We start from the raw sequence: 20,816 nt of genomic DNA on the forward strand, positions 1-20,816 counted from the left end.
GAGGAGCGTCTAATGGAAATCTTTGACCACCGTCGCATTAAGGGTCACATGACTTCTTCCCCATTCCCCCCTCTACGTGCTGATGGAGATAAGCGTTGATGAATGAAGCTTCTTTGATTCTCAAGTGCCCTGTCTGCTTTCTGTCTTGTCCTGTCACTGAGACCCAGGACACGATAACGCCGGCCTTTCCCAGCTGTCTTCAACCAGCGCTGACCCATAGCTGAAACCGACGTGGGTGGAGAGCTTTGTTTGTGGGCTTCTAATCTGGAAAGCGAAACCTTAGTTCTGAGCCTTGAAACGGGGAAATCCATTAACCAGAGCGAGATGATGAAGGGGCCAGCAGGTCTGCCAAGTGGCAGCAGTTGTTGAGGGCCCTGTGGGAGGCCTGGACACCAGAGTCCGCTCCCAGGGGAAAGTGGCTGGACTGCACGTTCTGCCAGCTCCTAACAGGAAACCATAACATAAAAGGAACATTTGGGGACACGGGCAGCTGCGTTCTTCTTGTTGGAAATCCGGCAAGCCAAGGCCCACGTTTGGGGCAAGTTTGAACCCCTTGACCGGAATTAAGATTGCCGGAAGAAATATCAACAACCTCAGATATGCAGATGACACAACCTTGATGGCAAAAAGTGAGGAGGAATTAAAGAACCTTTTAATGTTGGTGAAAGAGGAGAGCGCAAAATATGGTCTGAAGCTCAACATCAAAAAAACGAAGATCATGGCCACTGGTCCCATCACCTCCTGGCAAATAGAAGGGGAAGAAATGGAGGCAGTGAGAGATTTTACTTTCTTGGGCTCCATGATCACTGCAGATGGTGACAGCAGCCACGAAATTAAAAGACGCCTGCTCCTTGGGAGAAAAGCGATGACAGACCAAGACAGCATCTTAAAAAGCAGAGACATCATCTTGGCAACAAAGGTCCGTATAGTAAAAGCTATGGTTTTCCCAGTAGTGATGTATGGAAGTGAAAGCTGGACCATCAAGAAGGCTGATGGCCGAAGAATTGATGCTTTTGAATTCTGGTGCTGGAGGAGACTCTTGAGAGTCCCATGGACTGCAAAAAGAACAAACCTCTCCATTCTGAAGGAAATCAGCCCTGAGTGCTTACTGGAAGGACAGATCCTGAAGCCGAGGCTCCAAGACTTTGACCACCTCATGAGAAGAGAAGACTCCCTGGAAAAGACCCTGCTGTTGGGAAAGATGGAGGGCACAAGGAGAAGGGGACGACAGAGGACGAGATGGTGGGACAGTGTTCTCGAAGCTACCAGCATGAGTTTGACCAAACTGCGGGAGGCAGTGGAAGACAGGAGTGTCCAAGACAGATCTTGGAGCCTCAGCTTCAGGATCTGTCCTTCCAGTGAGCACTCAGGGCTGATTTCATGAATTAAGTAGACATTAAGTAGACTCAAACATGCTGGTTATATGAGGCTCGTTACCCTATACTTCCAAGTCTGACCATTAATCTGCCTGGCTCAGTACTGTCTACTTTTACTGTCTGTGACTCTTTCCGAGGCTTCAGGCAGGGAGTCTTTTCCCGGTCCTACCTGGAGATGCCTGGACTGGAACCAGAGACATTCTTCAGGCAAGACACATGTTCTTCTATTGAGCGATAGCCCTCCCTAAATAGTATGGTGTACCAGAAGCTGCCTGGCACTATGGGGGCTACACTGTTCAGTAATAATAACATAATAATAATAATAATAATAATAATAATAATAATAATAATAATTTATTATTTGTACCCCGCCCATCTGGCTGGGTTTCCCCAGCCACTCTGGGCAGCTTCCAACAAAGATTAAAAATACATCAAAATGTCACACATTAAAAACTTCCCTGAACTTCTAAAAGTCTTCTAAATATCTTCTAAATGTCTTCTAAAAGTCAGATAGTTGTTTATTTCCTTGACATCTGATGGGAGGGCCTTTCACAGGGCGGGTGCCACTACCAAGAAGGCCCTTTGCCTGGTTCCCTGTAGCTTTGCTTCTCGCAGTGAGGGAACCACCAGAAGGCCCTCAGAGCTGGACCTCAGGGTTCGGGCAGAACGATGGGGGTGGAGACGCTCCTTCAGGTATACTGGGCCGAGGCCGTTAAGGGCTTTAAAGGTCAGCACCAACACTTTGAATTGTGCTCGGAAACGTCCTGGGAGCCAATGTAGGTCTTTCAAGTCTCGTCGGTGGCTCCCAGTCACCCATCTAGCTGCCGCATTCTGGATTAGTTGTAGTTTCTGGGTCACCTTCAAAGGTAGCCCCACGTAGAGCACATGGCAGTAGTCTAAGCAGGAGATAACCAGAGCATGCACCACTCTGGCCAGACAGTCCACGGAAGCCCAGCCAGATGGGCGGGGTATAAATAATAAATTATTATTATTATTGGCCCTAAGAAGGATGGTAGGGAAAGACCGGGGGGGGGGGGGCTGGCATTTAACTCTGAGAAGATTTAGGTGGGAACTGGGAATACCAGCCACAGTCTCCCAGATAGCTGAATGGCTCTCATGCAGAAGGCTTGTTCTCAGCTGCAAAGCACCAGTTTCCAGCTGAGCATGAAAAGATGAATGCCCTGATGATATGAGCTGTTTGACCGTGGAACAATCTGCCTGAGTTGGTGGCGTGCTCTCCTCTGCTAAAAGACCATCTGTCAGGGAAAATTTGATTGCATCCTGCACAGCCCACATTGCACCACCGGGGCTAGCTGGCTAAATTAGTCCTATTTGGGCCAGCAAGGAGACCAGGGGAAAATTAGCTGTGGGATCCCAGAGCGGGTAATCTTCATAAAAAGGGAAGGAAGGGGAATGAAAGATCAGGCTAAGTTCAAATTGAAAGCCAGGTGGAATAGCTCTGTCTTACAGGCCCTGCGGAAGGAATGGGGTGTCCCTGTTTTCATCGGAGAAATGTTGGAGGGTACGATCTCCTGGTGTAATTTACGGGCCTTGCAGGGTTGAGGGTGGGGGAAGCAGCAGGGGGATTGACGTGGCGGTGGGGTGGGGGTGTTACACTCCCAGTTGCGAATCTTGACATCTGCTGTCCAGATGGGCGAGGGACCAGCTGAGCCGAGAGGCATTTTGCAGAAAGCGAAGGCCACTCAGCCTTCTGGTGAAGGCAGTGATGCCCTGGTCATCTGTTCAGCTCATTGCATGCCAGTGGCATTGAGCAGTAGCACAGAGGTGGGGGTTGGGGGTGGGCTGTCTCAACCGTCAGGCCAGTTTTGGCCCAACAGGGCTATTGGCAAAACCTATTTGGTGTTTCGCAACTTTCTGACTAGTTGCAGGAACTTAGCCGGACCTAGCAGAGTAAACGCAGAATCCACGGAAGCAATTGGCGACTTGACAGGATAGATGAAGCAGGAACCAGGAACTTGTAGTTAGGTGTTTATTATATATAGTGGACTATCTACAGGAACAGGAAGTGGGTGGCGCTGTGGGTAAAAGCCTCAGTGCCTAGGGCTTGCCGATCGAAAGGTCGGCGGTTCGAATCCCCGCGGCGGGGTGCACTCCCGTCGCTCGGTCCCAGCGCCTGCCAACTTAGCAGTTCGAAAGCACCCTCGGGTGCAAGTAGATAAATAGGGACCGCTTACTGGCGGGAAGGTAAACGGCGTTTCCGTGTGCGGCTCTGGCTACTCTCCAACCTGGGTTTGAGGCTGGCGGGGGGGAAAGCAGCGCTTCCCCCATGGCCAGCCCCAGAGGATGGGGGGCAGCGGGAAGGCGTGCGAAGCCATCCCCCTTCTCTCCAACCCTCCTGTGGGCTTTTGCGGGAGATGGGGGATTTCCCCCACCTCCCGCAAAAGCAGGCAAAAGCCGCACGCTCTTTACAGGGGCTCCGCGGCTTCTGCTGCCTTTTCTAGGAGGTGGGGGAATTCCCCCACCTCGTAGAAAAGCCCGCAGGAGCCGTGAACCCTTTGAAGAGCGTGCCGCTCTTGGGGGCTTTTCCCCGAGGAGGGCGAAGGGACGGACTGGCTGAGTCCGTCCCTTCTCCCTCCTGTGGGCTTTTGCGGGAGATGGGGGAATTCCCCCACCTCCCGCAAAAGGAGGCAAAAGCCGCACACTCTTTAAAGGGGCTCCCTGGCTTCTGCTGCCTTTTCTAGGAGGTGGGGGAATTCCCCCACCTCGTAGAAAAGGCAGCAGGAGCCACGAACCCTTTGGAGAGCGCGCCGCTCTTGGGGGCTTTTCCCCAAGGAGGGAGAAGGGACTGACTGGCCATTTCAGTCCCTTTTCCCTCCTGGTCAAAAAGCCCTTAGGAGTCGCGCACGGCTCCTGTGGGCTTTTGCGGGAGGTGGGGGAATTCCCCCACCTCCCACAAAAGCAGGGAGAAGGTCTTGGAGTAGCGCACGGGCTGCGTGAAGCCTGTCCGCTGCTCCCAGAGCTGCGGGGGGGAAATAATATTTTTTCCCCTGATTTCCCCCCCTGAAAACTAGGTGCGTCCTATGGGCCGGTGCGTCCAATAGGGCGAAAAATACGGTAGATTGGCTTCAACCAGAGCCAGGGCCTTTTCAACACTGGCCCCGGCCTGGTGGAACGCTCTGCCTCATGAGACCAGGGCCCTGCAGGATCTGATTTCTTTCCGCAGGGCCTGTAAGACAGAGTTGTTCTGCCTGGCCTTTGGCTTGGAGCCAATTTGATTTCCTCCCTCTCTTTCTTTTTCCCCCTTTCCTTCTCCTCCTGCGATGAGGCTACATTTTAACATTTTAATGTTTCCCTATTTTAATGTTGTATTTAAGTTGTAATCATTCAACTTGTTTTTATTATTGCTTGTAAGCCGCTCTGAGCCCGGCCTTGGCTGGGGAGGGCGGGGTATAAATAAAAATTATTATTATTATTATTATTATTATTAAGGGATCTCCATTGTCATTCCAGACTGTGGATCTCCGCTGCCTTACCGCGAGATCAGTTTTGTACGTAAGATCCCTGTTGCAGAGACGCCAGGGCAGATGGTAGCTTGAGAGAGAAGACCTGTCATTCAGTTGCTGGGGACTTTTCTTCCCCCCCTTTCCACCCCTGTCCTCCTCTCCTGGCTCTTTTCCTCTTCAGCCGCAGATTCATCCAATTACCAAAAAATAAACACCCCGTTATAGCTCCTTCGTGCTCCCTCGCAGCTGGCTTTCATCTGTGTAATCTAAACAGTTGCTGGAGCATAAGCACACAGATAGACCAGGGCTTATTTTGAGAACCCACAGTGAGAGCCAGCCCTCTGGCCTCTGCAGCGTACGGGTCCCATCTCAAGCCTCCGATGTCTAAATTGCTAAACGGTCTGAGCAGGGAAGCTCCCCATCTAAGTTTCTCCCTGGATTTCAGTTGATTTCCCCTCTCCGCTGCTCATTCCGAGCGAAGGTGCGTTTCTCTGGTTGCTAGCTAGCTGCCACCAGCCATCAAGGGCCGTCGATGCCCGTTGATTGCGCTGTTGGGCATTGCCCTAAAGTGGAGCCGACGAACTGCGATCCCTCTGTTGTTCTGCGAAAAGCAAAAAAGGAGGTCAGGCGGAAGGCTGTCTTCTGTTTTCGCAAGAACTGGCTGCTTGCGAGCAGCTGTTGCGAAGCGGAAAAACAACGGCCCTTCCAGAACGTTCCAGGAGGGCCTCCCCAAGAAAATGCCATCGTGTTGCTTGCGGGGAAAACAACTGTTTGGAGCTGTTCTTTTGCTGTTCCAAAACCAGGAGAAATTAGACATGTGCTGGGTGGAGGAAGGGCCCAGCGTAGGAAAAGGGCTACTGAGGGTGGTCTTGGCAGAGCTGTGGCCCACAGCCAGTGGCAATCCCAGTTCTGGGGTCCTCTTGATTGACGTGGGTCCTTTGGCTCAAGGATAAGAAGCCTTTTCACCTCCTCTTCTTACGCAGCATGTCACACCCTTCGATTTGCTGCCTGCCTCAGAGCCAGCGTGGTGTAGTGGTTAAGAGCGGTGGACTCGTAATCTGGTGAACCGGGTTCGCTTCCCCGCTCCTCCACGTGCAGCTGCTGGGTGACCTTGGACTAGTCAGACTTCTCTGAAGTCTCTCAGCCTCACTCACCTCACAGAGTGTTTGTTGTGGGGGAGGAAGGGAAAGGAGAATGTTAGCCGCTTTGAGACTCCTTCGGGTAGTGATAAAGCGGGGTATCAAATCCAAACTCCAACTCCTCCTCCTCCTCCTCCTCCTCCTCCTCTTCTTCTTCTTAACTCCCTGGTGTTGATTTGGTAAGTGTTAGTGACAACACAACCATCTTTGCATTGCCCTACAGCAGGGCAAGAATCTATTGCCTCTGTTCAGACCTTAATGAAGAGTACTGAATAAATAGTAAAGGTAAAGGGACCCCTGACCTTAGGTCCAGTCGTGATCGACTCTGGGGTTGCGGCGCTCATCTCGCTTTATTGGCCGAGGGAGCCGGCGTACAGCCTCCGGGTCATGTGGCCAGCAGGACTAAGCCGCTTCTGGCGAACCAGAGCAGCGCATGGAAACGCCGTTTACCTTCCTGCTGGAGTGGTACCTATTTATCTACTTGCACTTTGAGGTGCTTTTGAACTGCTAGGTTGGCAGGAGCAGGGACCGAGTAACGGAAGCTCACTCCATTGCGGGGATTCGAACCGCCGACCTTCTGATTGGCAAATCCTAGGCTCTGTGGTTTAGACTACAGCGCCACCCGCATCCCTACCAAATAAATAGTGTTCAATAAATGTATAAAAAGCTCTGAACAACTTGGAACCTGGTTACCTGGATGACCACCTGGCTCTGCACATACTTGTATGATCACTTAGATCATTTGGGGGGGCCCAGCCCCCAAAACAGACATTTTCTGCTGCTGCTCCTATACCACAGAATGCCCTCACCTCTGCCACACAATATACAGTAATCACTTTTGTTTTACAGTGGTACCTCGGGTTACATACGCTTCAAGTTACATACGCTTCAGGTTACAGACTCCGCTAACCCAGAAATATTACCTCGGGTTAAGAACTTTGCTTCAGGATGAGAACAGAAATCGTGCTCCGGGGGCGCGGCAGCAGCGGGAGGCCCCATTAGCTAAAATGGTGCTTCAGGTTAAGAACAGTTTCAGGTTAAGTACGGACCTCCGGAACAAATTAAGTACTTAACTTGAGGTACCACTGTATATATTTTCACATGTTATTATGCTTTTGTTTTATTTTTCTTGGGTTCTTTTTTTGTTTTAATTCAACTGAGTGATTGTGTGTGTGTGATATACGACTTGGAAGGTATATTTATTTTTAAATGGTTTAATATTTTAATCTTCTAAGAAAAGACCTGCCACTCATTGATTTCTTAGTACCTGTTGCCTACAAATAAATTCTCATCTGAGTCTAAAAAGAAAAAAGAAAGAGAGAGTTTTGCTTACCATTTTAAAATGGGGTTTCAGAGTTTTTAGGGGTTGTTGAATGTTTTATGTAGTTTTTATGTAGTTTTATGTAGTTTTTGGGACTACCCCGCTGCGGGGATTCGAACCGCCGACCATGCGATCGGCAAGCCCTAGGCACTGAGGTTTTACCCACAGCGCCACCCACGTCCCTTTGCGCTCACAGAGCTCAGGCAATACTGGATTTCAGCATCAGTGTCGGCCCTTGTGGAAAGTAACTGCCCAGGTAAAAGAAGTGATCGACATTTTCCAACGTTACACCATTGAGTTGGTTTTGTGACACTGCAGAGGGGTTATTTTGTGCTTGTTGGTGCAGCACTTTGCATGCTCTAACCATTGCACCACCCCACCGCTAGGCACCTGCCCTCCCAGCCCCTCCTCCCTTTATTGGAGAGCAACTCCTCCAGCCCAAATGCTTCGACTCCATTCCTCCGTTTGTGCGCTCCGAAAATAAATACAAGGGCCTGTTATCCGAGACCCTTCGAGTTGCTTTTGGCAGCAGCTCTGCGCGTGAGAGAGAGCATGTGAGCCAAAGCAAGCGTTTCTCTGCGTAATTATATCTTATTACCGCTGTGCAAATAAACAATCAAGGTTTGCGGCGGGTTGAATGACACGTGGGGTTTTTCTGGAGCGCTTGTGTGTGTTTTGCCGTCTCTGGAGATCTGTCAGCCTGAGTGGGGCAGGAAAATACCCTCCAACATTTCTCTGATGAAGACAGGGACGTCCTATTCCACAACAACGGCAATAATAATTGAATTATTTCTACGCCGCCCATCTGAATGGGTTGCCCCAGCCAGTCTGGGTGGCTACCAAAATAATGAAACATTAAATTATTATTATTATTAAAAGTTAAAGGTACCCCTGCCCGTACGGGACAGTCTTGCCAGACTCTAGGGTTGTGCGCCCATCTCACTCTATAGGCCGGGAGCCAGCGCTGTCCGCAGACACTTCCGGGTCACGTGGCCAGCGTGACAAGCTGCATCTGGCGAGCCAGCGCAGCACACGGAACGCCGTTTATCTTTCCGCTGGTAAGCGGTCCCTATTTCTCTACTTGCACCCGGAGGTGCTTTCGAACTGCTAGGTTGGCAGGCGCTGGGACCGAACGACGGGAGCGCACCCCGCCGCGGGGATTCGAACCGCCAACCTTGCGATCGGCAAGTCCTAGGCGCTGAGGTTTTACCCACAGCGCCACCCGCGTCCCCATCATCATCATCATCATCATCATCATTATTATTAATACCCCGCCCATCTGGCTGGGCTTCCCCAGCCACTCTGGGCGGCTTCCAAAAAAATATTAAAATACTGTAATACATCAAACATTAAAAGCTTCCCTAAACAGGGCTGCCTTCAGAAGTCTTCTAAAAGTCTGGTAGTTGTTGTTCTCTTTGACATCTGGTGGGAGGGCGTTCCACAGGGAGGGTGCCACTACCGAGAAGGCCCTCTGCCTGGTTCCCTGTAACTTGACTTCTCGCAGTGAGGGTTTTAAACATTTAAAAACTTCCTTATACAGGGCTGTCTTCTGAAGGTTGTATAATTCTTTATCTCCTTGACCCGGGGAGGGTGGTTTTTTTTGCATAAATCTTTGCTTTATGATTTTCAATTTTATACATTTCAATAGTTTTACAATCGTTTTAACATTTCAAAACTCCACTTCCTCCCCTCCCCCTTTCTGCAGTTCCTTAAATTTATTTTTAACATTTTCTGCATAGCCAAATTAACTTAATTTGCTCGTATATTCATCTGCTTTAAATAAATACTCTTATAAAACTGCAGGTTGTTACAATAACCCTGCCAATGTTCTTATCTGTTTACAGTTTGTTTGCAAATATTTCATAAACCCTTTCCGTTTGCTATCTTGATTTCTTATCTTTCCGGTACGTTTTTCGCCATTTCTTCGTATTCCATGAGTTTTTGTATATATTCTTCTTTCGCTGGGACTTCTTCTTCTATCCATTTTTGGGCAAGTAACATTCTGGGGTTGTGTGTCACACAACTCCATACTCTCCAACATTTCTCCAGTGAAAATAGGGACACCCGAAGGACATTTTTTGGGACGTGGTGGCGCTGTGGGTTAAACCACAGAGCCTAGGACTTGCCGATCAGAAGGTCGGCGGTTCGAATCCCAGTGATGGGGTGAGCTCCCGTTGCTCGGTCCCTGCTCCTGCCAACCTAGCAGTTCGACAGCACCTCAAAGTGCAAGTAGATAAATAGGTACCACTCTGGCGGGAAGGTAAATGGACGGCAATGACTAAATCGCTTCTGGTGCAACGGGACACCATGATGGAAACCAGAGCGCATGGAAATGCTGTTTACCTTCCTGCCATAGCAGTACAGTGGACGCTCGGTCGCGAATGCGATCCGTGCAGGATGCACGTTCGCAACCCACAGCGTTCGCAACCCAGGTCTACGCATCTGCCCATGTGCGGGTTGCGATTCGGCGCTCCTGCGCACGCACAAAGTGCGATTTAGCACTTCTGTGCATGCGTGACTGCTGAAACCCAGAAGTAACCTCCCATCAGATGTCAAAGCGATAAATAACTAACTGACATTTAGAAGACATCTTAAGGCAGCCCTGTTCAGGGAAGTTTTTAATCTGTGATATTTTACTGTATTTTTTGTTTCTATGGAAGCCGCCCAGAGTGGCTGGGGAGGCTCAGCCAGATGGGCGGGGTACAAATAAATTATTATTATTATTATTATTATTATTATTCCGGTACTTTTGGGTTTCAGTGGTCAATAACCCGAAAAAATGCAACCTGAAGCGGCTGTAACCCAAGGTATGACTGTACCTATTTATCTACTTGCACTGGTGTGCTTTTGAACTGCTAAGTTGGCAGGAGCTGGGACAGAGCAACGGGAGCTCACCCCGTCGCGGGGATTCGAACCGCCAACCTTCTGATTGGCAAGCCCAAGAGGCTCAGTTGTTTAGACCATAGCGCCACTCGCATACCTAACATCTTGAGAATGGGATGCTGAACTCAGTGGTCCACTTGCCTGATCCTTCATGGCTGTTTTGATGTTTCGAGGTCACGTCATCCTGGATGTTCCCAACCAACGTTACGACTGTTGGGATACTGCCAGGGAGACAAAGTCCATCATGACTCCACGTCGTCTCCGGACGTCCATCGATCTCCAGTAGACACGCAGTATCAGCAATTAGCGACAGGAGCTCTAGAAATAGCTTCCCACATTCCAGAGCCGATGCACACTCTATCAGCAGATAATGCACAGCGAAAGATGCACTCAGGAGAGCATTATTTACAAGTTTATTTCTACGTTGATCAGAACAAAGAAAAACATGACTGCCTGCTTCAGTGTTCCGGCAGAGAGAGAGAAACAAAAGCAAAGACACAACAGAAGCATCCTGTGAAACAGGAAATGCGCAGGCTGTGACACAAACATCCTGCTCCCTTTTAAGGTGGAACGGAAATATCCTAACAACGACAGCGTTGCATAAAACCATCCTGGTTCTTAAGTCCCCTTCGTAGGAAAATGCCTGGGCTTGTTGTGTCACTCGGGAGCTGCCGTCGGCTCTGAGCAGTCTTAGCTGGCTTGCTTGCAACGCTTTGCAGAAACACCTAGGAGCATTCATCGCGAGCCAAAAAGTTTCCAGGAAACGTTTTTTTTAATTGCTTGGCGATTAAGGGATGCTTAATTTCTTCCTGTCAAATTTAATCCTATTTGTGATGGCTGATGTGTTCTCTCGCCCCCTCCAGACATCATCCTGCTCTTGCCCATCTCTGCCTCTCAATACTTAATTGCTCACCCTTTCCTACAATTATCCATGGGGAATACCGGCTCCCAGTTAACATATTACCTTCTTTTGGCTTCACACTGGATAGGATGAATGGGCGCCGTGGCAACGGTAGCACCCGAAAGGCCCTCAGTCAACATCCCTGGTGGTGGGTTACGACTTCTTAAGACACGTGAGAGCTGGACCGTGGAAGTGAGAGCTGGACCATAAAGAAGGCTGATCGCCAAAGAATGGATGATTTTGAATTCTGGTGCTGGAGGAGACTCTTGAGAGTCCCATGGACTGCAAGAAGATCCAGCCTCTCCATTCTGAAGGAAATCAGCCCTGAGTGCTCACTGGAAGGACAGATCCTGAAGCTGAGGCTCCAAGACTTTGGCCACCTTATGAGAAGAAAAGACCCTGATGCTGGGAAAGATGGAGGGCACAACGAGAAGGGGACGACAGAGGACGAGATGGTGGGACAGTGTTCTCGAAGCTACGAACATGAGTTTGACCAAACTGCGGGAGGCAGTGGAAGACAGGAGGGCCTGGCGTGCTCTGGTCCAGGGGATCACGAAGAGTCAGACACGACTAAACAACAACAAAGACACATTACTCAATTGTTATGGCAATTTTAAGGTCTCAAATATAGAATAAATATTCACAAATGCACACATATCCAAGTATATGAACCATGTGTCTGAAATAGTTTGGGAGAGCAATCCTGAAGCCATTTTGCCTCTCCCAATGACCTCAAATATTCCTCTGCAGTCAGGGAGGCAAATGGGAAAAGCCTTTCCATTGTCTTTTTGCTTTTGCAAATCCTGAACTAAGGGTGTATTTGTGAATGGATAGGGTGAGCCTGTGACCTGGACTCAGGAACTAAAAGTATTTACCATCACAAAAGATGGCCAGGCTGCCCAGGCAATGCAATCAGCGACCATTATCAGGTATCCGGGCAGGCACGATTTCTGCTATAGACCGCCTCCTTCTGTGATGTATGTATGATGCTTTGGGGGTGGTCTTGGGTTAAACCACAGAGCCTAGGACTTGCCAATCAGAAGGTCGGCGGTTCAAATCCCCATGACGGGCTGAGCTCCCATTGCACGGTCCCTGCTCCTGCCCACCTAGCAGTTTGAAAGCACATCAAAGTGCAAGTAGATAAACAGGTACCGCTCTGGCGGGAAGGTAAACGGCGTTTCCGTGCGCTGCTCTGGTTCGCCAGAAGCAGCTTAGTCCTGCTGGCCACATGACCCGGAAGCTGTACGCCGGCTCCCTCGGCCAATAAAGCGAGATGAGTGCCGCAACCCCAGAGTCGGCCACGACTGGACCCAATGGTCAGGGGTCCCTTTACCTTTACTTGGGCTACAGGGTGGGCAATTTCAAAAGTCTATTATAAGGGCTTGCACACCATTGTTCAGGGCTCTCCTCCCTCCTGCATGTGGGGACCCTGTTGCAACAGTTATTAAAAATCAGGCTTACTAGCTGCTTTGCTTCTCAATATTCTCTGTTATTTCCTCCTACCAATAGGGAACCCACTTAAGGACTCTATATGGGCTCCGGAATACCCCATAAGGGAAAGGGAGCAGTTTTTCTTATGGCACAATTATCTTTCCTGGCGCAGAAGGCAGACAAGTCGGACTAGCTTGGGGCACCTAATCCTGCCACCGTGGCTTGCAAGTTGGCACAACCTCTGTGCCCTCTCTGCTTAGCTGCTTTCGCTTCCGGGTGTGGCATTTCTCGACACTGCTATCTTCATAGATCATTCTCCCACATCCCCAATATTCAGACTGTGAGTGCTGTTTATTATTACTAATTTATGTCCTGTCTTTACCCCTGGCTAGGAAGTCAAGGTGGCTTACAGGTAAAAACAAAAACAACTAAAAACATGGGGGCGGAGGAAACCATCATTAAAAACAATTAAACATTGCTAGAATCAAAACTATAAAAAAGGTAAAGGTACCCCTGCCCGTACGGGCCAGTCTTGACAGACTCTAGGGTTGTGCGCCCATCTCACTCAAGAGGCCAGGGGCCAGCGCTGTCCGAAGACACTTCCGGGTCACGTGGCCAGCGTGACATCGCTGCTCTGGCGAGCCAGAGCCGCACACGGAAACGCCTTTTACCTTCCCGCTAGTAAGCGGTCCCTATTTATCTACTTGCACCCAGGGGTGCTTTCGAACTGCTAGGTTGGCAGGCGCTGGGACCGAACAGCGGGAGCGCACCCCGCCGCGGGGATTCAAACCGCCGACCTTTCGATCGGCAAGCCCTAGGCACTGAGGCTTTAACCCACAGCCCAGACTCACCAGCTCTATTGGGGGACATCGCTATCCCTGACAAGAAATCCTAATTACTGGATTCTTTTGCCCCAGCATTTTATGCCTGCCAAACAGCCGTGTCATGCTTATGACAATATTTTATTCTCTTGCTAATTATGCTGTTTTAAATGTGCATTTTATATTTGACTTCACTTAGCAACGGTGTTGTTGTTTTTTGAAATGTTTAAGTTTATTTAACTTTGTTTGCATTCTGTAGTTATCCTCCTTTGCAATGTTTAATTTTGAAATCTTTAAGACAATGTTCTACTTTTCTGTCAGTTATGTTGCTTTGACTGTATACTCTATACTACAGAAATGAATTGTTTTATTGATGTTTTAATATGCTGTAAACCGCTTTGAGATGTTTCTTAAAAAGATTAGGTGGTATAAAAATGAAATATAATAATAATAATAATAATACATACCGTATTTTTCGCTCTATAAGACGCACCAGACCACCAGACGCACTAAGTTTTTGGAGGAGGAAAACAAGAAAAAAAAATATTCTGAATCTCAGAAGCCAGAACAGCAAGAGGGATCGCTGCGCAGTGAAAGCAGCAATCCCTCTTGCTGTTCTGGCTTCTGGGATAGCTGTGCAGCCTGCATTCGCTCCATTAGACGCACACACATTTCCCCTTACTTTTTAGGAGGGAAAAAGTGAGTCTTATAGAGCAAAAAATACGGTATATACAGGGCTTTTTTCAGCCAGAAGTCACCAGAAATCAGTTCCAGCGCCTCTCAGGTGGACGTCGTCAGTGGCGTAGCGTGGGTTGTCGGCACCCGGGGCAAGGCAAGTAATTTGCGCCCCCCCCCGGTGAACTGTCCCTCCCCCAGATAGTCCCTCGCTCTCTCTCCGCACCGCACCGCATGCCTGGCACCCTCCCCTCCACAGTGGGCAGCGACCTGGTGGCTCGGATCGGATTCACACAGCCAGCACTGCAGTGAGAGAGAGTGAGTGAGCCAGGTAGGGGCAGAGAGCTGCGAGTGCGAGCGCCCCCCCAGATGTTGCGCCCGGTGCGGCCGGCCCCCCTGCACCTCCCACGCTACGCCACTGGACACCGTCGCCATTCTAAGACAACGAGGGTCACGTTCATGGTGATTTCTGGCGCCTCTTTTTCCAGAAAAACAGCTCTGCATCTATATACAGATACACACACATAAAATCTATTAAAGCCATGCAGAGAATTGCAATGAAAAAAACATGTCGCCAGGCCTTTAATTGGAAGCAGTCAGTTCCCAGAAGCCCGTTGGAACGAAAAAGTCTTAGAATAGTAGAATTGGGGGGCTGGGACCCCTAGATTCATCTAGTCCAGCCCCCTGCAATGAAGGAATCTCAGCTCAAGCATCCATGACAGATGGCAAATATATATATATTTGGGGATCCGAAACTGCCTTGGCCCATAGCTGTCAACTTACAGATTTGAAAATAAGGGACCAGCAGCCTCGAAAATAAGGGACTAGCAGCCAAAATAAGGGATCAACAATTACCGTATTTTTCGCTCTATAAGATGCACCAGACCACAAGACGCACCTAGTTTTTGGAGGAGGAAAACAAGGAAAAAAATATTCTGAATCTCAGAAGCCAGAACAGCAAGAGGGATCGCTGTGCAGTGAAAGCAGCAATCCCTCTTGCTGTTCTGGCTTCTGGGATAGCTGCGCAGCCTGCATTTGCTCCGTAAGGCGCACACACATTTCTCCTTACTTTTTAGGAGGGAAAAAGTGAGTCTTATAGAGCAAAAAAAATGGTACTTTGATAAAATACATATTTTGTTGCATGCAAATGGCTTTAGATACCTATTAGGTCGATAAATTACCATATAGCACATATTCAACACAAAAAACCAGCAACAATTTGTTGTTGACAAAGCACAGCTGGACGTAGAAAGGGCCCCATTACCTTCAGTGGCTTATTTAAGGGACATCAACAATAAGGGACAGCAGCGGGACATGGCGCTGGGATAAGGGACTGTCCCGCCAAATATGGGACGCTTGACAGCTATGCCTCGGCCCCTAGGAGTCGATGCTATGGCTCCTAACTTCTCGGCGTTGGTTGAGAGAGCTGCGGAATCTCTGTTTCATGTGACTCTCATCCAAGAATTTTTATTACTCCTCGCTGTGTTTGTAAGTTTGATTGTCCCGGAATGGGCAGGGATTAATCATGACATCCTGTTAGTTCTCCGGGATTTTCTTAATGCCTTTGCTTTGATTCATCTGTTTGTGTCGCGATGTGGAGCCCGTGGGCTGTTGGACATTTCAGATGACTCAATTGCTTCCCCTTTTCAATGCTTGTGGACATTTGTTCCCTCCACGTTTTGGGTGTGATAAAATGCCCTGAGCTTTTCTCACCCTCCTTCCACCTGTTTACATACACACACAATTTTATTTGTATGCGGCCTTAGGTAAAAGGTAAAGGACCCCTGGATGGTTAAGTCCAGTCAAAGGTGACTATGGAGTTGCAACGTTCATCTCACTTTTAGATTGAGGGAGCCGGCGTTCAGAAGGTTGGTGGTTCGAATCCCCACGACGGAGTGAGCTCCCGTTGCTCTGTCCCAGCTCCTGCCAACCTAGCAGTTCAAAAGCATGCCAGCGCAAGTAGATAAATAGGTACCACTCCGGCGGGAAGGTAAACGGCATTTCCGTGCACTCTGGTTTCCGTCACAGTGTCCCGTTGCACCAGAAGCGGTTTAGTCCTCCTGGCCACAAGACTCAGAAAGCTGTCTCTGGACAAACGCCGGCTCCCTCGGCCCGAAAGCGAGATGAGCGCTGGAACCCCATAGTCACCTTTGGCTGGACTTAAACGTCCAGGGGTCTTTTAAAAGGTAACGGGACCCCTGACCATTAGGTCAGGTTGTGACCGACTCTGGGGTTGCAGCGCTCATTTCGCTTTACTGGCCGAGGGAGCCGGCGTACAGCTTCCAGGTCATGTGGCCAGCAGGACTAAGCCGCTTCTGGCGAACCAGAGCAGCGCACGGAAACACCGTTTACCTTCCCGCCAGAGCGGTACCTATTTATCTACTTGCACTTGACATGCTTTTGAACTGCTAGGTTGGCAGGAGCAGGGACCGAGCAACGGGAGCTCACTCCGTCACGGGGATTCGAACTGCCGACCTTCTGATCGGCAAGTCCTAGGCTCTGTGGTTTAACCCACAGCGCCACCCGCGTCCCTCCCAGGAATCCTTTACCTTTACCTTATTGGGGCAGATGGGAAGCAGAAAGGGACAGAGCTCAATTCTGGCCCATGCTGCTGACACGCCAGTAAATGGGAAAGTTGGCCTCTGTGCGGTATTTTCCATAGCCCACACGATTCTCCCTCTCCCGTCTGCATCTGAGCGACATCCTCCAGGGGGCACAAAACGTGATGTTTGGGCATCTCCTCCTTGGCCCACGCCTACGTCTCGAAGATGCTGGCAGAGAGATGCCCCCAATGGGCCGGGGTGTGCGCATGGAGGGCGGAGCGCATGTTCCACTCGAGGCCTGTCACTTGCGCTTGCGAAAATCCGCCCTGACAACGTGTGGGAAAAGGGGCCTCCGGTTTCTTCCAGGCTCTGCGAGGAGATCAGAAATACGTCAAGGTCAGCCGTGCTCTTCTCAGGCTCCCAGTTGGTCCTGGAAGATGCGAAGGAGACGGAATTAGACGAGGAGGCAGCCTGATTTGGTTTTCAGTCACGACCAGAGCGGCAGGAAGGGAAGGTCACGCCCGCTGCCACCAGGAGATCAGACTGATAAGGGCTGTGGAGCTTTCAATCTTCTGAGCTCTCTCTCACAAGATAGGAGTTGGGCTGCGCCGCCGAGCCAGGCCAGAGCTTGGCTGACGGGCCGTGAGAAAGAAAACCAAAGATTTCTAAACGTTTCTGCGAACCAAAGGGAGTTGGAAAGGCTGCAGTTTAGTGGCAAGGGCACACGCTCCTGTTGAAATCTGTTCAGAATCACGAGGACTGCAATCTTAGGGCTCATTCACACTTCCTTTTGTACTGTGTTCCTACATGCAGGCCTGCGCTTTCAGACCTTCCAAGTGTCCTTATTTTCCAAGGACAGTCCTGGATTTACAGGAGTCATCACGGTTTTTGATTTGATCCTGGTCTGCCTTGTTTTTCCTTTGTTGTTGTTGAGTCGTTTAGTCGTGTCCGCCTCTTCGTGACCCCCTGGACCAGAGCATGCCAGGCATTCCTGTCTTCCACTGCCTCCCGCAGTTTGGTCAAACTCATGCTGGTAGCTTCGAGAACACTGTGCCACCATCTCGTCCTCTGTCGTCCCCTTCTCCTTGTGCCCTCCATCTTTCCCAACATCAGGGTCTTTTCCAGGGAGTCTTCTCTTCTCCTGAGGTCGCCAAAGTCTTTGAGCCTCAGCTTCAGGATCTGTCCTTCCAGTGAGCACTCAGGGCTGATTTCCTTCAAAATGGAGAGGTTTGATCTTCTTGCAGTCCAGGGGACTCTCAAGAGTCTCCTCCAGCACCAGAATTCAAAAGCATCCATTATTTGGCGATCAGCCTTCTTTATGGTCCAGCTCTCACTTCCATACATCACTACTGGGGAAACCAGAGCTTTAACTATACGGACCTTTGTTGGCAAGGTGATGTCTCTGCTTTTTAAGATGCTGTCTAGGTTTGTCATTGCTTTTCTGCCAAGAAGCAGGCGTCTTTTAAATTCGTGGCTGCTGTCACCATCTGCAGTGATCATGGAGCCCAAGAAAGAAAATCTCTCACTGCCTCCATTTCTTCCCCTTCTATTTGCCAGGAGGTGATGGGACCGCTTTTCCTTAGGATATCCCAATTTTCATTGGAGAAATGTTCAGGGGAAGGAGTTATGTGACCCCCAAGCTTAGGAGATAAGGAACCATACAGCCTTTAGAAGACATCTGAAGGAAGCCCTATATAGGGAAGGGTTTTTAATGTTCAATGTTCATTATTTTATTATGGGTGGGAAATCAGTCAGTCAATCAATCAATCAATCAATCAATCTGTCAGTACAATTGACTTTTGAAGATGATTACATGAATTCCACTACATTGGAAGAACTTCCAAGTGTCCCTTTTTTCCAGGGACAGTCCCGGATTTACAGAAGCCATCCCGGTTTCTGATTTGATCCCGGAATGTCCCGCTTTCCCTTAGGACATCTCTATTTTCACTGGAGAAATGTTGGAGGGTATGGAGTTATCCGATGCCTGAGCCATCTGAAGGCAGCCCTGTATAGGGAAGTTTTTCCAAGTTATAATAATAATTATATTATAATAGGACCTCCCTATTATAATCAGAGAAATGTTGGAGGGTATGCAGTTTAAAGCTGCATCGAAGCAAATGGTAAAACAACGGAAGACCAAATTGCTGTTTGTTCCAATTCAGCTTTAGAGAGCAGGTTTTCCTAGGAAAAAAAGGCAGCGGGGGCCGGGAAATCACTCAGACATGGCGTTTTAAAGCACTGACCTATGCCAAAAAAATACAGGGCATCGGATTCGGATCTCCGAGACCATGGAGAAGAGTCGGTGGAAGAAGATTGGAAGAAATTTAAAGACTATTTACAGAAACACTTCAAAATTAATGAATGTTAGAATGATGTTGGATTGAAGTTAAGTGGTGTTTTTTAGCAGCAATGTTAAGGAATATGTAAAAATGGACTGTTAACAGGTGATAATTTAAAGCTATAATATATTAAGATAAAATATTAAGATAAAATTAAAGAGGGAAAGGATTTGCTGAATTAACCAACTGAACTGGAATACAAGAAAGGGAGGTGTGAGGCGGTCAGGGAAACAAGCAAATGAAAGAGAAGATATGGAAAGACTGATTTGTTTTTAACTGTTTTTATTTTGTATTTTCTTTCTCTTTTTACTCGTTTCTCTTTTTATTTTTGTAATATGTTGAAATTTCAATAAATATCTTTAAAAAACAACTACAGGGCAAAAGGTTAAGTGTGAATGAGCCCTTTATTTTATTTTTTTGCTTGGGAGAGGGCTGCAGCTCAGTAATGCAGAAAAAAAACCAAATGATTCAAAGGCAAGGAGCCCTGTGCCAAACCGAGCACGCTTCAATTTTGGAAATGGATTTCCAAAATTCTTGTGGCTGAAGTCAAATGCGGGAGGCGCGGAATGCAGGACAGATGCAGAGGAGCCGAAGCAATGGATTTGTCGTGGAGCAACAGGGCCTGTTGGTCAACCCTCTTTTTGGCCACGTTGCATAGCAGGGCCAGTGTGCTGGTCCCGGGGGGGGGGCAGGGGGTTACTGTGCGGCAGTGGCGTAGCGTGGGGGGTGCAGGGGGGCCGGCCGCACCGGGCGCAACACCTGGGGGTTAGGGTTAGGGGGCACAAATCCACGGGTTAGGGGGCGCAAATCCACGGGTTAGGGGGCGCAAATTACTTGCCTTGCCCCGGGTGCTGACAACCCACGCTACGCCACTGCCGTGCGGCGTGGTCTGTGTCCGGTCCGAGGCTGAAGGAGGGAGTCCAAGGCAGGGAGTCGGGCGTGGTCAGGAACTCTGGCAGAAAGCAGGACAGGGTGCTGGCAGGAACAGGTAACCAACGATGTTGCTCCCTCGACCTAGGACTGGGCTGGCTGGCTTTTATCTGCCCCGAGGCATAGGGCGGCCCCGGTCCACAGGTGACTCGCCTCTCCTGGCCTGGAGGCGAGCCCTCCTCCTGCGGGAACTTAGTTCCCTCCGCCTCTCTGCCCTGAGCCTCTGCAGCTCAGGAGAGGCTGGAGGGTTACCGGACCCAGAGGCAACCTCAGCTTCCTCTGACGGGGCTGAGTGTGGAGCACCTGCTGGCAATGGGTCCTCCATCACCTCAGGAGCCAGAGCGGATTCAGCTGGTGCCTGCACCTGAGGATCTGGCACAGGTGAGCGCCCTTCAGGTTCAAGCCCCAGCCCCGGCTCAGCTGGCCCTGGAGGCGGGGACTCCTGTGCAGGCTGGGATTCCTCAGGTTCAGCTTCTGAATCCGATTCCCAGGCCATCACAGCCGGACCGTTATGTGCCTCATGTGCACAGAATGAAAGCCGCACGGGGCCAGCTCACAGCTTTCTCCTCTGTGTGTTATGTTCTCCCGCAGCTCAGTTTGGAGTTAGCACTCGTGGCCCCTCTGACTTTCAACATCTGCACCGAAAACATCTGGGAGTTGGTGTAGGAACTGTGGCAACACGTGTCGACACGGCTCCGATTTCCTGGCTGCGACCAGCGGCACTATAAGGGCGGGTGCGGACAGAAATCCATTGTTAACTCCCGAATTGCGGTCGCACTGCACATCATCGGGTAGCTTCTACAGGTGCTTGAGTTTGGAATCTGTGGCTCTGATGCTTGGCTGAACCACGGGGACAATATTAACTCCGGTCCCCGAGCTTTCATCAGGAACAGGAAGGCATGGGAGTGGGGGGCTGCCCCCAGCTACTGCTGAAAGTTGTGGGTATAAATACCAGCCAGCCTAAATCTTCCTTCACCTGGTCAGCAAAAAATG

Source organism: Podarcis tiliguerta (genome assembly GCF_965153285.1).
Source record: "Podarcis tiliguerta genome assembly, chromosome: 18".
In the NCBI taxonomy this organism is placed as follows: domain Eukaryota; kingdom Metazoa; phylum Chordata; class Lepidosauria; order Squamata; family Lacertidae; genus Podarcis; species Podarcis tiliguerta.